Source organism: Lepidothrix coronata, unplaced genomic scaffold, assembly GCF_001604755.1.
Source record: "Lepidothrix coronata isolate B3197 unplaced genomic scaffold, Lepidothrix_coronata-1.0 Scaffold182, whole genome shotgun sequence".
NCBI lineage: Eukaryota > Metazoa > Chordata > Aves > Passeriformes > Pipridae > Lepidothrix > Lepidothrix coronata.
The window spans coordinates 1,484,508-1,501,311 of NW_016690362.1; the positions used below are offsets into that span (position 1 = coordinate 1,484,508).

Sequence of the window (16,804 nt, forward strand, 5' to 3'; positions counted from 1 at the left end):
CCCAAAAGATGTTTCAAATCTAAAACCACAGTGTTTATTTAATTAACTGCTTCCAGCAGTGCAAAGCACTCATAGATGAGCCGATTTTCATTAAACACATGGACAAATATTCATCTCCAGTAATACCACTGATCACCTAGCTTTTGTGCAGCTGAAAACCCCAACTTCTACATACTGTGAGAGACAGAGTGGGAAGTGGCCCAGTGCAGCAGAAGTGTGCCCAACTGTTACACGCTGGTCTCCTCAAAACACACTCTGTTTGTTCTTCCTGTAAGTCCTGTCTGCCTCTGTCTGACTCACTGGCATTGTTTCCCAGGGCTCCAGGGTCGAGAGCAAAATCTTAGCCGAGTTAAAAGAGGGCTCAAAACTCATCTCTGAGACAGCTTCCATACATTCACTTCCTTTTTAGTCAGGGAACGAAACATTTCTCCTTAGCAATCTGTTTATACCATGATATCCATTCGGAGAGGAAGAAAGGAGACAAACCAGCTAAAATAAAATTTCCCCAAGGAGATAGATGGGGATTATTGGCTGAAAAAACTAGCAAAATCAATTCTTCAGTAGTCCAATAGTTCCTGCTAGCTTAAGAGGACTCTGCTGTACCCTCCCAGCAAGCATTTCAAATAACGCTTATGTGATTTATAGCCAGCAAGAAATTCTTGCTGTATTCTCTACAAAAGACACAGACCCTTAAAAACCCAAAGGTGAACAATTAATCCTCAGCACTAGAAGCTAAGCTTCACACAGAAGAACCCAATAAGCAATTTTTAATCTCAAATTATTGAGCTTTGCAAACAATGGACTTTCTCTTTCAACGTTTTCAAACTGGTATCCCTTAGTCATCTGAGAGAGAGCAGAAAGGAGAGAAAGCAGGGTGCCCCAAACCAAGCTGTTCATTTTGAAATTATCATAGTAAATTATTTCCTTGCACTCTATGCCTTTGTTTGCTAGTGTCAGTATGGGAGAAGAGAAAACAGATATTTTAGGAGAGGGTTGCTATTAAAAATTTAAACATGCCATTATTTTCCCCTTTATCCCTGCATATGTAGGTATTTTTGAATATTCAAGTTTTAAGCATCTCCTAATCAACAGATAACAATCCTTATGGAGCTACTTCAACTCAAAAATCAGTAGTTCATTAAGTAATTAAAAGCATAATAGTGTCAGCACAACAATATCATATGGAACCTCATCTCTTTCTGCAGACATCAAGGATTGCCACATTTCATATAGTAAAAAACAACAGACATGTTTCTGTTGATGTAATTAATCTCTATTCCCTGACATAATAACAAGAGAACGATGCCCGTGTTTATGATGAATTCTTCTAATTAAGAATGCTGTGCAAATGCCATGTGTTTCACATGAGGGATTTTGTCTAAACCAGGAACCCAGTTCAAGGATAAAATTCAGCTGCGTAGCACAAATCACAGGGACACTTTTCCTTCTGCCAGGCAGGAGCCAATGAACCATTCCCAGACAACTCGTTACTGTCTGCAGCATTTGAGCCACTCATTACAAGGGCCTTCACCTCGCAGCACTGCAAGATGTCCCACTTGCAAACAGAGACCTGAGCACTCTCAATGCTGCATCCTAAAGACACCCAAGAGAAGAGGTGTCACCCTTTGGGGGCAAAGAATGCTATCACTGTGCATCAGAGGGGTATATTCACTTCAATTTTTCTTATTACCCCTGCCCTCCCTGCAAAAAAGCCATGGCTATTTAAACATGCACTGAAGCTCTAAGGAAGGTGATGTCAGTTAAATGCCCAGTGGGAAAGACATTCAAAGAGAAAGTCAATGGAGAATGAGCAATCAGGATAAATCAAGACTTTAACCTTTCTGAGCCTTCCTCAAACTCTTGATCTGTAAAAGAAGATACTTAAGCATCTACCACATTTCTGAAGAGTCAAGTGCCCATGACCTGTCAATGCAAAAAATGTTTATTACTAAAAGTACCAAATGATGTATTTCAATCTTATTGTCAGTGGATTGTTTTACCTGTAAAAACATTTTGATGCTGCTACAAATCTGTTTAATGTAGATATACAGGTTTGCTTTCAACCTGTACATTTCTAGTAGACAGATTCTTGGCTTGGTGCAATATCCAAGTCCTAACTAATCTGACACTAGTAATTAAGTCATAACTATAGCAGCCAGTACCCCAGTTTCTGGTGCATAAAACAGCAGTTTCTGTTTATTGACCAGCAGAGAAAAATCTGGCTGCCTAGCAGCTGAATCAGATGGGAGCAGCCCCTTCCCAATGCAGCAAAGAAAACTTTCAAGGACAGTCATCCTCTACCCGCTGCCCTCTGGGGTAACACAGGTAAGCCATGACATACAGCCAGGTCACTTAATACAATAGGAAAAAATCCATTGATAGGACTTTCCTTGCTTGAATGGAAGGCAGGATGTTAATTTAGCTCTGAAGGAGCAGATAGGCCTCTCTAACAGCAGCCCTCTCCTCCTAAATCACACTTCTTTAAAAAGGGGGTTGGGGCCAAGTTCCTTGTACAGCAGGGAGCAGCCAGCTCCAGCCCCATCACATTGAATCCTACTCTGTAATCCCAGCATTCTTAAAATAATCTTTCCTTCTGGTTCCAGACATTGAGCATTCAAACTGGCTCAATATAGACTAAAACCACACTGTTGTACATCCTATTATATTATCAACCTATTTAACAGGACAGAGGAAAGGAAGAGCTATTGGATGGTTTCTGTATCTCCCAAAACAAGTCAGAAGCTCCAAGAGCTTCTTCATGGGCCATTTCTACAGGAGGCAGTCAGCATCTGCAGGGAGGCTGCAGTTATTTTAACATCTCCACTTTCTGTGACCTATGCAAACACCAAAATACTTGTAAAGAGGAAATAAATAAAAAAAAACCAACTTCTTTTTTAATAAACTCAAATAGCTGAAGTGATGAGGTAAGAAAGACAATATTAAGAGCCTACATTTCAGCAAACATTTAATTGTTTTAAATATATATTTTAGTACTTCCACACCCCCTCTGTATTAGGAGAACATACTAAAGAAAAAAAAGTCCTTGCACCCCATGCTTCTTTGTACACCTTTCTCATCCCAAGGAAGCACCAAGAAAGCTCCTCAAATTCAAATAAGCTAGTCCAGCAAACCAAGAAGAATATTGTTGACCACCATCACACTCTCAGAAATGTACCAAATCAATTTAATTAAAGCTAAGAGAGTTTTTTTAAAACAGGTTTTTGAGAAATGCACTGCAATAAGTTCTTTTAGGTCAACACTTACTTAAAGAACAGTATAAATACCTTCATCCTTGTCAGACTTGATGTCTGTCCTGAGGACAGATAGCTGAGCTACCCTCTAACATCAAACACATTACCATACAGTTGCTTTTCACATACACTTTGGTAAGGCTGGAGGTACTGAACTGGCAGAAGCATTGCACATAGTTCTTCTGGAACCAAAGCCTACAGGGAGCCTGAACGGCCCTACCAAGTAGGTGGGAATTTTTGACTTACCCTTCTCAGGAGCAAAGGTATTTCCTTTAGATCATCAGGGGTTTTGATCTATTTTGGCCATTTTTCCCCCTCAAGTAAGTCTAAAGAGCCATTTCTCTTACAGTGCAGAGCCATTCTGAAAAACCAATTCTGCAGAACCACTTCTGTCCCACAGCCATCACCCCAATAGAACCATATGGAGATATTCAAGAAGCAACAGCAAGCCTGTGTCAAACAGCACAGACTTACCTAAGGACTCTGAGCTGCTTGCAGCTGTCAGGAGCTTCCTTGAGGTGGCATGTTGCTGCTGACCTAGAAACAATACTCATCACCTCTCTGATCAGGAGAGATGCTCTTCAGCATGCCTAGAGTGGGTTATCCAGCCCAGGTGCAGACTATACCCCAGGAGCCTCACTCTTAGACTGCAAAGTTTCGCCTGCTGCATTACAGAATTACTGGCAACAAATATTACCCAATACCACTTGCCAAAGCAATGGGGGTAAATGCCTGGTCATCCATTTGTAACTTCTCATCATCTATCTGATGTTGTTCAGACTGCTAGAGTCTGAACTTGTTAAGTACCCCTTCTCAACACAAAGTTGGGTATGCAGTAGCAGCAGTGGATGCCCTACATTGAAACTCCTATTTGAAGGGAAATGAGTACAATCAGCTGAATTCACCCCTGTAAAATTCTGCTGCTACAAAAGTAGACATTGCTGGTTTTGCTTGCATTTGACTATTAATAACTTGTGGGGAAAAGGCCATATGCCCAGTCAGATGGCATTGCCCGTGACAACGTGTGCCACATGCCACTAGCCACGTATATAAGCATTTCAGCATCCAGGCTCTCATGTTGTTATCTATCTGTGTAAAGAACTTTGTAGCAAGACAAAAAACAAGAACACACAAACACCAGGAACATAGATGCAGATGAAAACACACTTATTCTTCAGAGAGAACAATTACAAGTGTTACAGTGTATTTTCCATCCAGAAGATCTAATTACAGAAGATACTGCTTTAAGCACTGAACTAGAAGCCAGACAATGGTTACAACGTCATGCGGCATTGAAAACAATATAACATTGGGAACCACACTTTACCCTGATTAAGTTGAGAATTTAACTCTCCAAAAGCAGAATTGAGACTGAAGAAGCAGCATCAGCCCCAGGGAGCTCAGCTGGTTGCAACCCCAGCCTGCTAAGGAGTGTTTCAATGCCATTTAGTATTAGGGCTGAAGTGGGAAAACCTGAAGTCCACCTTCCAGAGCTCAGCAAACACCCTGATATTTATTCCTGTCCAGCCTGGAAAGGCAGCTTATCACGACAAGAAGTCATGTTGCTAAGTGGTAGCAGGTTTAATAATTAACATTTGCACATACAGGAATCATTTAGAAGCTTTTTCTAACCTGTCTCCCCATTTCCTCTCCCAGCAGCTTATCCTCAAATGCTGCTTCTTCCTCCAAAATGAATGCATAGAAAGCAATGCACAGCAAAACCTGAGTTGCCATTTGGGATAACTGAGGTAAGCAGGGGGAGGGGATTTCCCAACACCCCACTCCAGCCACAAGCCAAATTTGTTCCCTCTAAGCTGTCCTAGCCCGCTCAGGTTACACGCACTACGTGCCAAAGCAGCTTTAGGTGGCCAACCCATAATTGACCACAGAAATTACAAGAGGTGGGGAGATGGTCCAAATATATCATCAAGGCTAAAAGTAGTGAGGTACAGCCAGTTACAATAGTAGCTACCAGAGGGCAAACTGAGTTTTGATTGTCTCTTAGTAGAGGTGGAATCCAGTAGAAAGTTCTTGGAATAAGCGCTGGTACACAGTTAATATCCAAGCTGTCTTGGCTTCACTGGTAATTTCAGCACAGTTAACAACTAGAGGTTAGCAGATCTCAATCGTACCTTTGCTTCCTTTCAGCAGAGATAGGGGCTTAATCTCAGCTCTTCACCAGGAAATGGGGTAAAGAATACTTTCTATCCCCAACTCTTTACCTTACTCATCTGCAGAGGCTATACATTCCAAGACAGAAGCCGTCTTCTGTTCACATTTCATCCTGCACAGAAGATCCCCCAGTCTGGATATCCAAAGAGATCGGCAGATAATCAGGAAGCATCCAGCAGCACAAGACTTGTGTGAGGTCTTGGGTAGGAAAAAGACAAATGGGATATCTCAGGCAACTCTGATGTGTAAATTGCTTGGAAAAGGATGGCACAGCAACTGATAACTCCAGGGAGGCCTGTGGTAGGCCCTAACAGTTTATTATTCTCCATGCCTTACTCTCCCATCCCAGAAGAGACCCAAAACAAGTCTCTCACATACAGAAAGAGCCTGCTACAGAGAAACACATCCAACTGTGAGCTATGCTATGCACTCCCCTGGCACACAGAGTTACAGCTGGGGCAGGGGAAAAGCTGGCAGCTGTCTGAGTGGCTGAGTTTTCACAGAGACCAGCTTCTCTTCATATCTCTCCTTTTGCACCTGAATCCTCAGCACCCAGTCAACCCCCACCCAGCTCCTGCCAAGCAGACATGGGTAATGGCTGGAGTCACCTCCATCACAACCTCGTGCAGGTCTACCTATTGAGTAATATTTGTTGCCAGTAATTCTGTAATGCAGCTGAGCCCCACCCCAGGCCAAGCAGAGTTTGACTCTCAAAGGACTCCCAGCTGACAGGCAGTGACCAAAGGCATCTAAATTTACCCCTATCAGATATGGGACAATGATATGGGAATTAACCTTGGGGAAAAAATAATAAACAGAAAACTTAAAGCAAATTCTGACCTCAATAGAAATATTTTTCATTCAAATCCAACTCACCTACTCAAGACCAGAAAGATATGAAATATCAAAATAACCTTCTGGCAACTTGCTTCATGGCTATCCTTGGCACAGAGAATGGTGAAGACCACAACTAAAGATTCACACAGGGCCAGCAAGTTAAATACAGCACTGGGAGGTGTATTTCTAGTGGAATGATAAAAGCATTAACAGAAAGCTGGATAAGTAAATTGGTGATGCATTGTGGATACTTGAAATTTACTTAGTCTTAATGAATCTGTCACAAGACTTAAGTTTAGCAATTTCCTGGATATTTAATAAATACCATGTGCAGCATTATTTCCTAATTTCTCAGATTCACTGCTATATAAACTAGAGAAGTTCAAATGGTCACCCTGCATTTCTGCTTTCTAACAGTTCTATGTATTCTTCCACAGTGAACAGCATCACCCACCTACACCCCTCTACCCACCCCCTCCCAAAAAAGTCAAGATATTGCATTTAAAGTTTAGATTTTGGATTCTGCTGAAACTGAGCTGAAGGAACTGTGCAGATGAGTACTGGGTTTTCTGAACATGCAGCCCACTGGCAGCAGCAAGTTCCTTTCATGCACTCATCATCTGGGGAACTAGAAAACGTCTTACAAGGCTCCTGCTCTAATGGTGCAGGAGACACAGAAAAATAAGAAGGGAATCCCTTCATAAACCCAGTTCCATTTGAACTTTCCCCCCCTGCAGCTGTTGGTCCTTCCCAACTGACTGCCAGGAGTCCCTGCTCCTGCTTACCAGGCAATCTGTGGACACAGACTAATGCCAGTGTGTCAGGCAGCTGCCACAGCTCAGGAGGTCACTGAGCATCCTGTGCAGACTCTGCAATACAGGCACAATAGGGTAGGGAGAGTTTTCTCACCCCTTCTTCAGCACTTGCAGTGCTGCTAATACCTATTTATCCATTCCTGGTCCTTCTTTATGTCTCTTAGGACATACTGGGCAAAAGCGGAAGAAAAATACAGAGCATTCCAATCCCCTTTAAGCTCAATGCAACAATTATAATCCTCTAAGTAAAAGCAAAGAGGGGGAAAAATGAGATGGACTGTGACAGGTTGGGAGGACTAAATCCCTGTTAACTAGGGCACCAAGATTTAAAGGGCTCAGCTTTGCACACATCAAATGTCTCTAACAAGGTCCTCACAGTACACTGTCCTTGACAATTCCTCAGTGCAAGTGAGAGTTGATAAGACCCACTGCCCTGAGGAAGCTGTCAGTGGGCAAGAGGACTCTATTGCCACGGCACAGCCATGCCATGACTAATGCATCCAAAACCATGAGGTTGGCAGAAGAACTCAAGTAGCCCTTTTGATTTCCAGATACAAGAGGCAGCAAAGGTCGGAGTGGTAACAATCACACAGGGTAGCACTGCACAATTAACAGCTGAACAGCAGCAGAAAGAAGAATGTGGCAATAACCTATATTTCACATTAGCCCTGCCACATACAATTATTTGAATCACCCCATCATGTTTCCTTTAACTCCAGCACATCTTTCCTGAAGGTGAGACTTTGGGCCCAAGAAAATTAATGAGCAAATAATTTACAATTCATAATTTTTAATAGTGCTGTAAGGAGATTGATGCAGGCAGATCAGCAGACTTTTCCTATTACCAGATGTGACTTAATCTGTATCCTGCGCTGTAAGGACAGTGTTTATTTTCATTGTAAACCCCCTCCTTGTGGGTCGCCTAACGTGAGATTTGTATCTGTTCAAGGACCTGACTTAAAAAAAACCTTTCACGCTCAGACAAAGGCAGCTTTTGATAGGTGCTTGGGCTGCCTCTCCAAGGCCAGAACTCACTTGACTGCATCTTATCATCATCGCCTGAACTGACAGATTCATAGCTAGTCCTCAAGGAACACTGATTTCCCAGGTCTTCCCAAAGTATCTTTGGGACTGCCCAACCAGTGTGGTCCAGTTTTCCCAGCACAGACTGCCTGGAAATGCCCCCCAGGGTCACTCAACAAGCAGGCATGGCACAGCAATCTGGCATTTCAAGGTATGGCACAACCAGACTTAGACTACCCAAATGCAGAGAGGATACAAATAGATGCCAAGTTCACTCAGATTTGCTCCAACAGATTTTTTGAAAGGATTACCTCATTGCAGAGCATCCATCCTTCTGGTGCCAACCCAAGCTCAGTATAAACACCACATTGCACTCCGAGCAATGAGGGAAATACGACTGTGCTCACCCCAGCCTGCAGCTGGTACTGCCAGGGAAGCCAGCTCTGAAGTGTAGCACCAGCAGGGATGTGGCAACTCAGCATCACTATGGCAGGGATAGGGTTGTGACCTACCTGTTTGTCAATGCTCCTATGAACCCACCCTGAGATCACTGTGAGAGACTGTGTCCTATCTTTAGGCATAAAATAGGTAGTTCAGACTAACTGAGACATGTCAGAAGGTTGGGAGACACATACAGCCTACTCTATCAGCAGCCTGGTGGCTGGTAATTCCTACTACTATCTGAAAAATCTCCTAGAAAGGAATAAAGAAAGAAAACTCAACAAAAATCACAAGCATATTATAGCACCAGGAGTCTACAGTGAGCACTTGCAACATTCACATTTGCTAACTTCAATGCATTACTATTAATTTCTACAATTTCATAAGACTTTGGGAAACTACATAAGAAACACAGAATTTTTTCAACTTCATTGTGTGGATGTGATGGCTCCCATTTGCACTGCCACTCTATCCATATTCCTGCATTCAGAGACTAACTGACCAGCTACCCAAGGAGCTACGCTGCTTTTTGCAGCTCTTACACACTCTTCCTCATTTATTAGGTTTTTTACTGCATACTTGGTACCAAAAGGTACAAAGTTACAGCATGGCATTACTGGGCATGACACACTCTGGCACGAGATACTTTGTTCAGGGCACTCAGCATGCAAGCAGATGGAAAGCATAATTTCTTACAATTTTGTCCTGCAGAAAGATTTTTTTCAGAGTGTGGTTTGAAAAACCACCACACAGAGAATCTCTGAAGACACCTTCATTTATTAGAAGCAGTTTTCCAGCCAAGCTCTAACTGTTTCAGGGCTGTTATCCAAAACAAAAAGGGAAGAAAAATATTCCTTTTTTTTCCTCACAGGCACACAAAATGGATGATGCAGGTTTCAGCCCAGGTGCTTTCTCTCTCTGCTACGCTAAAACAAAGTCTCCTCGAAAGGATCATATTTCAGCTTATAAGACAAAAAATTTGGAAAGTGGGAGAAGGAAAACAAGAGGTTAAAGGAGATAATTTTCTGCAGCTTTAGCCAAATGTTATCAGTGATCGTTCTATAACAGTCAGAAGTTAGAGCACTATCCCAGCCTGAAGCCTTGAAGCCTGAAGTGCAAAGTCAACTCTACAGCTCCATCATGGCAGGACGACCAACCAAGCCTTATGTGACCAGCCAAAACAGCTTCCCGGCCCAGGGGCAGCCCCATGTGGCAGCTTCATTTGCATCCTGGGGATGCACAGGGCTCAGACACCAACAGTGCTGCGAGACCTGCAATGGCACTGCAGAGGGAGTTGAGGTAGGTCTCTGCAGAGATGATGCCCCTGAAGTAGCAGAAACAAAGTAGCTCCAAAGGGAGCACACAGCTGTCTATCAAAACTCCAGTCTCTACTAACACTGAGAAACTACCTATATGCTCAAAGCACATCACAACATAGGTAATTTCTCCACAAAGATGAGGCCCAAGAGACCACTATATTTTTTTTTTTACTTTGTTTTTGATTTTGTTTTAAATGCACTCCTATATATCTCAGTGTCTCTGCATCCACCAGCACAACCGGGACCTGGAAATCTGAAGTGAACAGTCCCCCTACAGTCCTTTATCACTTTTATAAATTGCAAGAATATATGCTTATAAAAACACAGTGGAAGACAGCAACAGGAAAGATACAAACTTTCCTAATAAACCCTGTTGTTCAGTGCACGGAGTAGTCCATGCTGTGCCTTTAATACTTTCCTCTTGCAGCAGATTGGCCCTGACCTGCTGCATTTCTGCTGGTTCAAAGGTATACAAAGGGAGAACTCAACCAAATATTTTGCTAAGGTTATCTCTCTCATCTCCAGTCCTTTACAAAACTTGCAAGCTAAGCCTCCCAAAAGCCCTGTGAAGCAGATAAAATCTCCATTTTAGACTTTGGGGAAACTGAGGCATGTAAAGAGCCTGTAAGGAAGATGAGTTTGCAGCTCAGTCAATAAGCCAGTTCAGCTCCCTCTCCATGGGTTTCACTTTAGTTTTATCTTTCCCTTAATGTGGCAGTATGGGGTGTGTTGCGGATCATGGCCTCTGAGCTAGGCCTGTACAGACAGAACAGCAGGGACAGCTGACATGACAACCCCAAAGAGCCGACAGCCCTACTGCAGGAGCTGGCAGGTAGGGCTAGAGGAGCACAAGGGAGCTGCAAACGCGACCAAAATAGGAAAGAGAGGGTGAGGTCCTGGGACTGTCACTGAGGTGACACTGAATAGGAACAACCAGCTGGCATCCTGTGAGGAGCCAAGGAAGAGCAAGAAGTCCCACCTTGCCAGGCTCTGCCCTGGGGCTTCCCCTGCAGATGGGACACAATGCACAGCACAAGTGAACTCCACTGACACGCATGCTTCATACCCAGCACATTCACTTCTGTTTGTTTCATTGCCTTTGTGCTACTCTGCATGTTTTTCTAACAGGAGTAATTTTCATTTTCAGCACTCCAAAATGGGCAGTCCCAGTTCAGTGCCACAAAACCACAGTGAAACAAAACCACATTTTCTCCCCTTGACCTTCAAGAGACTCAACCTGTTTGCCTCAGGATGAAGTGTCTGGACCAAGTTTCAAACATCAAACAGCAACCTGAGATGTCTCCCAAAGCATTCCATTTCCAGCAGCACTGCTAAATTTTTAGCTTTTAAATCTTAAGGCAATTTTGTATATGCAAAGACAAATCTAACTGGGGAAGCAGCTGCATACTAAAGAATGCTTCAGTTAGCTAAAACTTGCAACTGTTTCACTCACTAGTTTAATGGACAGGCTATAGTAAAATACATCATCTTCAGGAGCACTACACTTGCTCCCCCCTCACATCTACACCCTGTCCCAGGCTGCCCAGATCACCATGTTCTCCAAGCCCCAGCTACCTCACTGCAGCTACAGCATCACTTTGATTAACAACTAAGGCCAGTGTTGCAAACTGGATTTTATTAGTATTACTATTGTGAACCATTTCTTTTATTTTATTTTTTAATACACCACATGGGCCACTGGGACAAATTAATACAAAATAATTTTCTGTCGTTTAGGCAAACAGCAGTCATTCTCACATTTTTAAAACATAAACACTGTAAATAAAATATTAAACTGTCAAACCATCCTTGAATCTTCCCCCTGCAGTAATACCCTCAGAGAAACAGTTACCAAGTCATCCTTCCCCAGGGAGCTGGCACAGGCCTCTCACATGCCATAAGAGAGATCCCACAGAGATCCAAAAAAATCAGTGTTGCAGGGGTCTTGCCACAGCAGAAATGGCTGCCACAAAACCCCAAGCATTAAGGGCTGTGTCCCCCACCCTAATATAAACTGGGAGGAGCAGAGGCCATATAGTTGCAGGGAAGAGCCAGGCAGATGCTGAATTTTGGCAGGGGAATGGGCCAGGCTGAACATCACAGACAAACCCAGCAATTGGCAGGAGCACCTTCACCTACAAAAGCATTGGCACTGCAACCTACAGCTTCTTTCCCACCTCACTTCCAACACTCATGATATTTGCAGAGTCACAGAGAGCAGAACTGTTTTGCAGACTAGTAGGATGGAGAGTTCACAAGTGTGTAAATTGACATGCAGCCACCCAGCATAAGAGCAGAAAGAAACCCATATAGCCACATTCCTGATCTTGGCCCCAAAAGGCAGGAGACTCAAGAGGGAGCAACCTGGTATGAGTAAAATGGTAAGGAGCTTGCTGAAATGGACTGTGGCATCTCATTAAATATTAAGCCTTCTCCTCCACAGCACAGCAGGACATGAAATCAAGCCTGACAATATGCCAATGCTCTTCCCCCTCTTGTTGAGTTTGTTGGAGGTTTTTTATTTATTTAGGATCTACCTCAATTCCTAGAGTTACATGCCTGAGGCTACAAGACCTGCATCCAGGTAGGCACACATGCGGGAGCCTTAATGGGATACAAGTCCTTGAAAATGGTATCATTTAGCAAACCATGAAAGTTGCAGGATGTCCCAGCTGTTAGAAAAACAGCATCCCCTGAAAGCTATGCACAGAGGAAACGTGATGAAGGGATGAGAATAAAATCATTCATGAATACACGGTGAACATCAGCCAGCACCTGCTCCACAGGATTCAGATACCCACGGCCAAAGGCAACACAAAACAAATGCAGCAGAGCACACTGTTTGGCCAAGTTAGTTAGGTGTACCAGGGTCTGAAGAGCATATATCAAGGGGCTCTTACATGGTGCTTAAATGTGCTAGTTTGACAACTCAGAGAAGCACGTAGACCCCAGCCACTGCTGATTCTCTAGCTAAATAAGATGGGGGAAATCAAACAATTGACATCTTTCTTCACCAGCTTGTTCGATGCTTTCAGATACCTCCTGTTCTCAGCAAAGCATCCCAGAGGAGTCTCCTGCTCTCTCTGTCTCACCACAGGCAGTGAGGTTTTGCAGAGCATTTAGAAAGCCTTTGCTATAAGGAAATAAGACGCCTTGATCTCATCTCCCCAGTGCTCATTTTACATGGCTGAGCAATGAGGCAGGGAACAGCCAGGAGGGCTGAGCCCAGGCAACCTGAGCCAGCATTACAATATAGGGTCTCTCCACTGCCAAACAGGCTCTAGTGGGGTCACAGAGGAAATACACAGGTCACAAAAGTTGGCAGGACAAACACAAGAGACAACATACCTGCTCCAAAGAGCAACTGACAAAGATAACAAGCATCATATCTGCTCCAAAGAGCAATTGGGCACCAGCCTAACAAAATTCAAAGCATTTAAATAACAGTTCTCTTCTGTCTCCATCTTTCAGGCAAGTTGCTGCTTTCATGACACCTCAGAGAAGTGAGCAAGATGGAGAAGCCCATGGGCAGCCTCACATCCAGCTTTTGACTGGGAAATGGGAGCAAATACTCCCACCCTCAGCTTACGGTCAGCCAACAGAAAAATTCCTTTTTCAAAGCTACTACCAACCACCCCTCTCACTAACAAGCTTTGCCCACATGGCAGCAATGGCCTTGCTCTCTTCAGCACGATACAAGTATGCTGGACAAGCTTCCCATGCCACAATCTTTAGAGGTGGAAGAACAGATGGGCTCTGCCATCAGTGCCATACTAAAGCAGACAAGCAGTATGAGGTGAACAATTAATCACCCGTACATAGTGTGGGAATGATGCCAAAACCCTTCCAAAGACACACTGCAAAACTTCTGGTCCTCGGAAATTTCCTGGAGGACAGGACAACTTTTTGCCTGGGAGGGACAGAAAAGAGCTCAGGGAAGAAGTCTATCCTTCAGAAACACTCAGCACACAAACCAACTGCCAGAGCTCTGCTCCAAAATAAAAATGCATTCCTGGGACTGTGGTACTCACTTGTGTTTCCATCCTCCATGGCAAGTGGAAGGGGAAACATGCAGGGGCTCAGTGTGTCACCAAGTCAGCCCTGACATTCACCAATTTCTGAATTTTTATTTCAGGCATCTCTAGGGCCTGTTTGTTTCAACACTATTGCAGAGAGACCACAGGTCAAGATTTCTGTGTATAAAGAAGAGATCTGTAGGATCACTTTCAATACATGAGCTGCTTCTGAGACACTGATTTCTGATAGCCCCATGCCCCAACTTAAATATTCAAAGATTTCCCTTGCTGACTCCGGGAATCAGACAACCAGATTTCAAGTTTAAAGTTGTGCTAATAAACATGAGGTCAACAAGTAAAAAATCAGTTTCAAGCTGAGACTTGCAATCAACTACAGTGTTTACCTGAGGTGATTTTTATTCTTCACATTGAGAGAGAATAAAGAAGAAAACTACAAGCCCAGAAAGCACTTCAATTTTTAAACCTATGCAATGCACCTTCATTTGCCAAGGATTTGAAATGTCATAGCATAGATACAAGAGCAGAACTCTTGGACACACTCATCCAAAAGAAAGATTTTTTTTTTTCCTTTTTCCCAGACAAAAGAGCAGCCAGTTTTAAAAACCTGAAAAAATATTTTCCATAGTCTCATAAGTCACAAGTCACTCTTAGTTGCAGATGAGCCCAAACCTGAACTCCAAAACCATCACTCATGAGGAGCAGAGGAAACTAAAAAATGGTTAAAATGGACAGCTTGTCTCAGTGGCTACTCAGGGATACAAGAAGCAGGCAGAGCACAGGCACGCCTCCCCTTACACAAGACTGCCATTACACATTACCATGACAGTCAAGGAACCTAACTTTGATGGGAATTAACTCAGGGTCGAGGGCTCTACACTGCCAAAGGACAGCTGCTTCTCTAGATTCGTTATGTCTCCAGCAGAGCAATTGATGTGGCACATTTTCCATGTTGGCTGGGACAGGGCAGTGGGCCTTCCCACAGCCCACATGTCATGCAGTCAGATGAAGCCGGGCCATGCTGAGGGCCACATGCACAGCTACAGCCCTGGCGTAACCAGCCCTGCAGGCTCACACAGCTAACTCAGCCACAGGACCAACTGCTCAGACCCGGCTAGATGCCACCCCCTGCAGGGGTTATCCCCAGACCCCTGCCAACCTTCCCACCCCATACTCACCTAGAGTCACTTCCCTGATTCTGGCCCCAGCAGCTCAGGCAGACGCCATGGCCCAGTTGGCTCGTTATGTGCATCGCAGTGAAGCACATCAAGTTCTCCATAGCCATGGCACTGCATAGTTACAGGAGCACACATATTGTATTTTACCAGATTGCCTCTCACAGCAAACCACCAAACCCTAGGGAAACCACTCTGCATGCATGAGGGGAAGCCCAAATACCACAAACCCCTCCTGTTTCTCTTCTCTATGTAAATGGATCGTGGCAGGTCAGAATGTCATGTTTCCACCATGCCCCACTGTCAGGTGCATCAGGAGAGGGTCCTCCTTCATCTCAGCTGCTGTCTGCTCGGGGGTCAGGACATACTGGAGGGGGCCGGCCCATTCTGGGATTCCAGTGACAGAGGGAGAGGAGAGGCAAAGGACGAATATTTTTCCTTGCTAAGGGATTTCAGGCATGGAGCAGAGCTGGGATGCTTTACATCGTTTTGAGAACAGAACCAGATCTGGCTGTTGCACGGTGCTACATCTTGTAAGGAGAGGCTTTGTGGTTAGCCATGAGCACATACTGCCTCCCCCCAAACAGCAGCAATATAACAATGTGTGGCGCTGCCACAGCATCCTCCTCCCGAGGATTTTAAGGTGCTTGGCAGATGATATGGACTCGGGCAACCTCACAAGCCCTCTGAGAGGGAGTAAAGTAAACGCTATAAAAACCCAGAAGGGATAAGTGGTGAAATGGAAGAATAAAACTGCCAGAGCAGCTTGTTCAAGCACACACAAGAAATCAGGGGCTCAGGGACAGCTTCCTCTGCCACTACGGTGGAATCAAAAAGACAGGAGTGCTCTAAATCCTCTGTTTATTCAACTCAGCCCTGGCCAGCCTGAGAGCATTTTCCTGAGTGCCTAAAGGGCTACAGCAATAACAGGACTCGCACAGAGCTCCTCACCTCACTGTACTAATTTCCACAGTCCTGCTCCATAGAGGAGGATGCACAGAGATCCATAGAGATGCACAGCAGAGCAGCTTGAACTGCTGGAAGCCCACGGCCCTAGCAAGCAGGAAATAAAACATCCTTACTCTGCCCATGAGCCTCAGTTTTGACTTTTGAGTTTTGGCAGCTGCAAGCAATGGCCAAGGGTCTCATCTGAAGGGTTTCCACCCTGCTGCCTGAAGGCTGGGAGTGTTCTGACAGCGTTTTCCAAACATTCATAAGGCTTTCCAAATACTCATACATACATCTTCCACCCCCACTTTACAGCTGGCAAAAAGAGAGACAGCCAAAAACCCCAGTGCCAGTCAAGGGAGGAAGTGGAGAGCCCCAGTGCCTGGTCCCTGCCCCAACTCTGACCAGGCTGCTGCTTTTGTTCGCTTCCATGTGTGCATAACCAGCTGACAAATGGATTTGCAGCCAAAGAGTGACACACAGTGCAGTTCCCAAACTGCTTCAGCTCCCGGGAATAGTATTGCTGGGCCACTTTTTGCTCCAGGGGCTGGTTTATTTTTTATGAAGCTATTGCCTAGAGTTGGGAGAGCTTTACTGATGCTGTTATACAGGCTGAAGGGAGGACAAATCACCTTCATAGACAGAGCAGAAAGATTCTCATCATCCTTAAGTCAGGAGCTTGATTTTATCACCTCACTGAGCCCAGAGATACCCAGGGAAGGCAGTGTGCAGCTCTCAACAAAACTGAAGTAGCACATGAGGGCACTGCTACCACTCCTAAGGATAGGA

General features: G+C 44.4%; 1 protein-coding gene across 3 annotated transcripts in view; it reads right to left on the reverse strand.

The window, feature by feature from the left end:
• GALNT16 (polypeptide N-acetylgalactosaminyltransferase 16) overlaps window positions 1–16,804 on the reverse strand; it is a 73,159-nt gene that overhangs the window by 55,375 nt on the left and 980 nt on the right. The window lies entirely within an intron of this gene.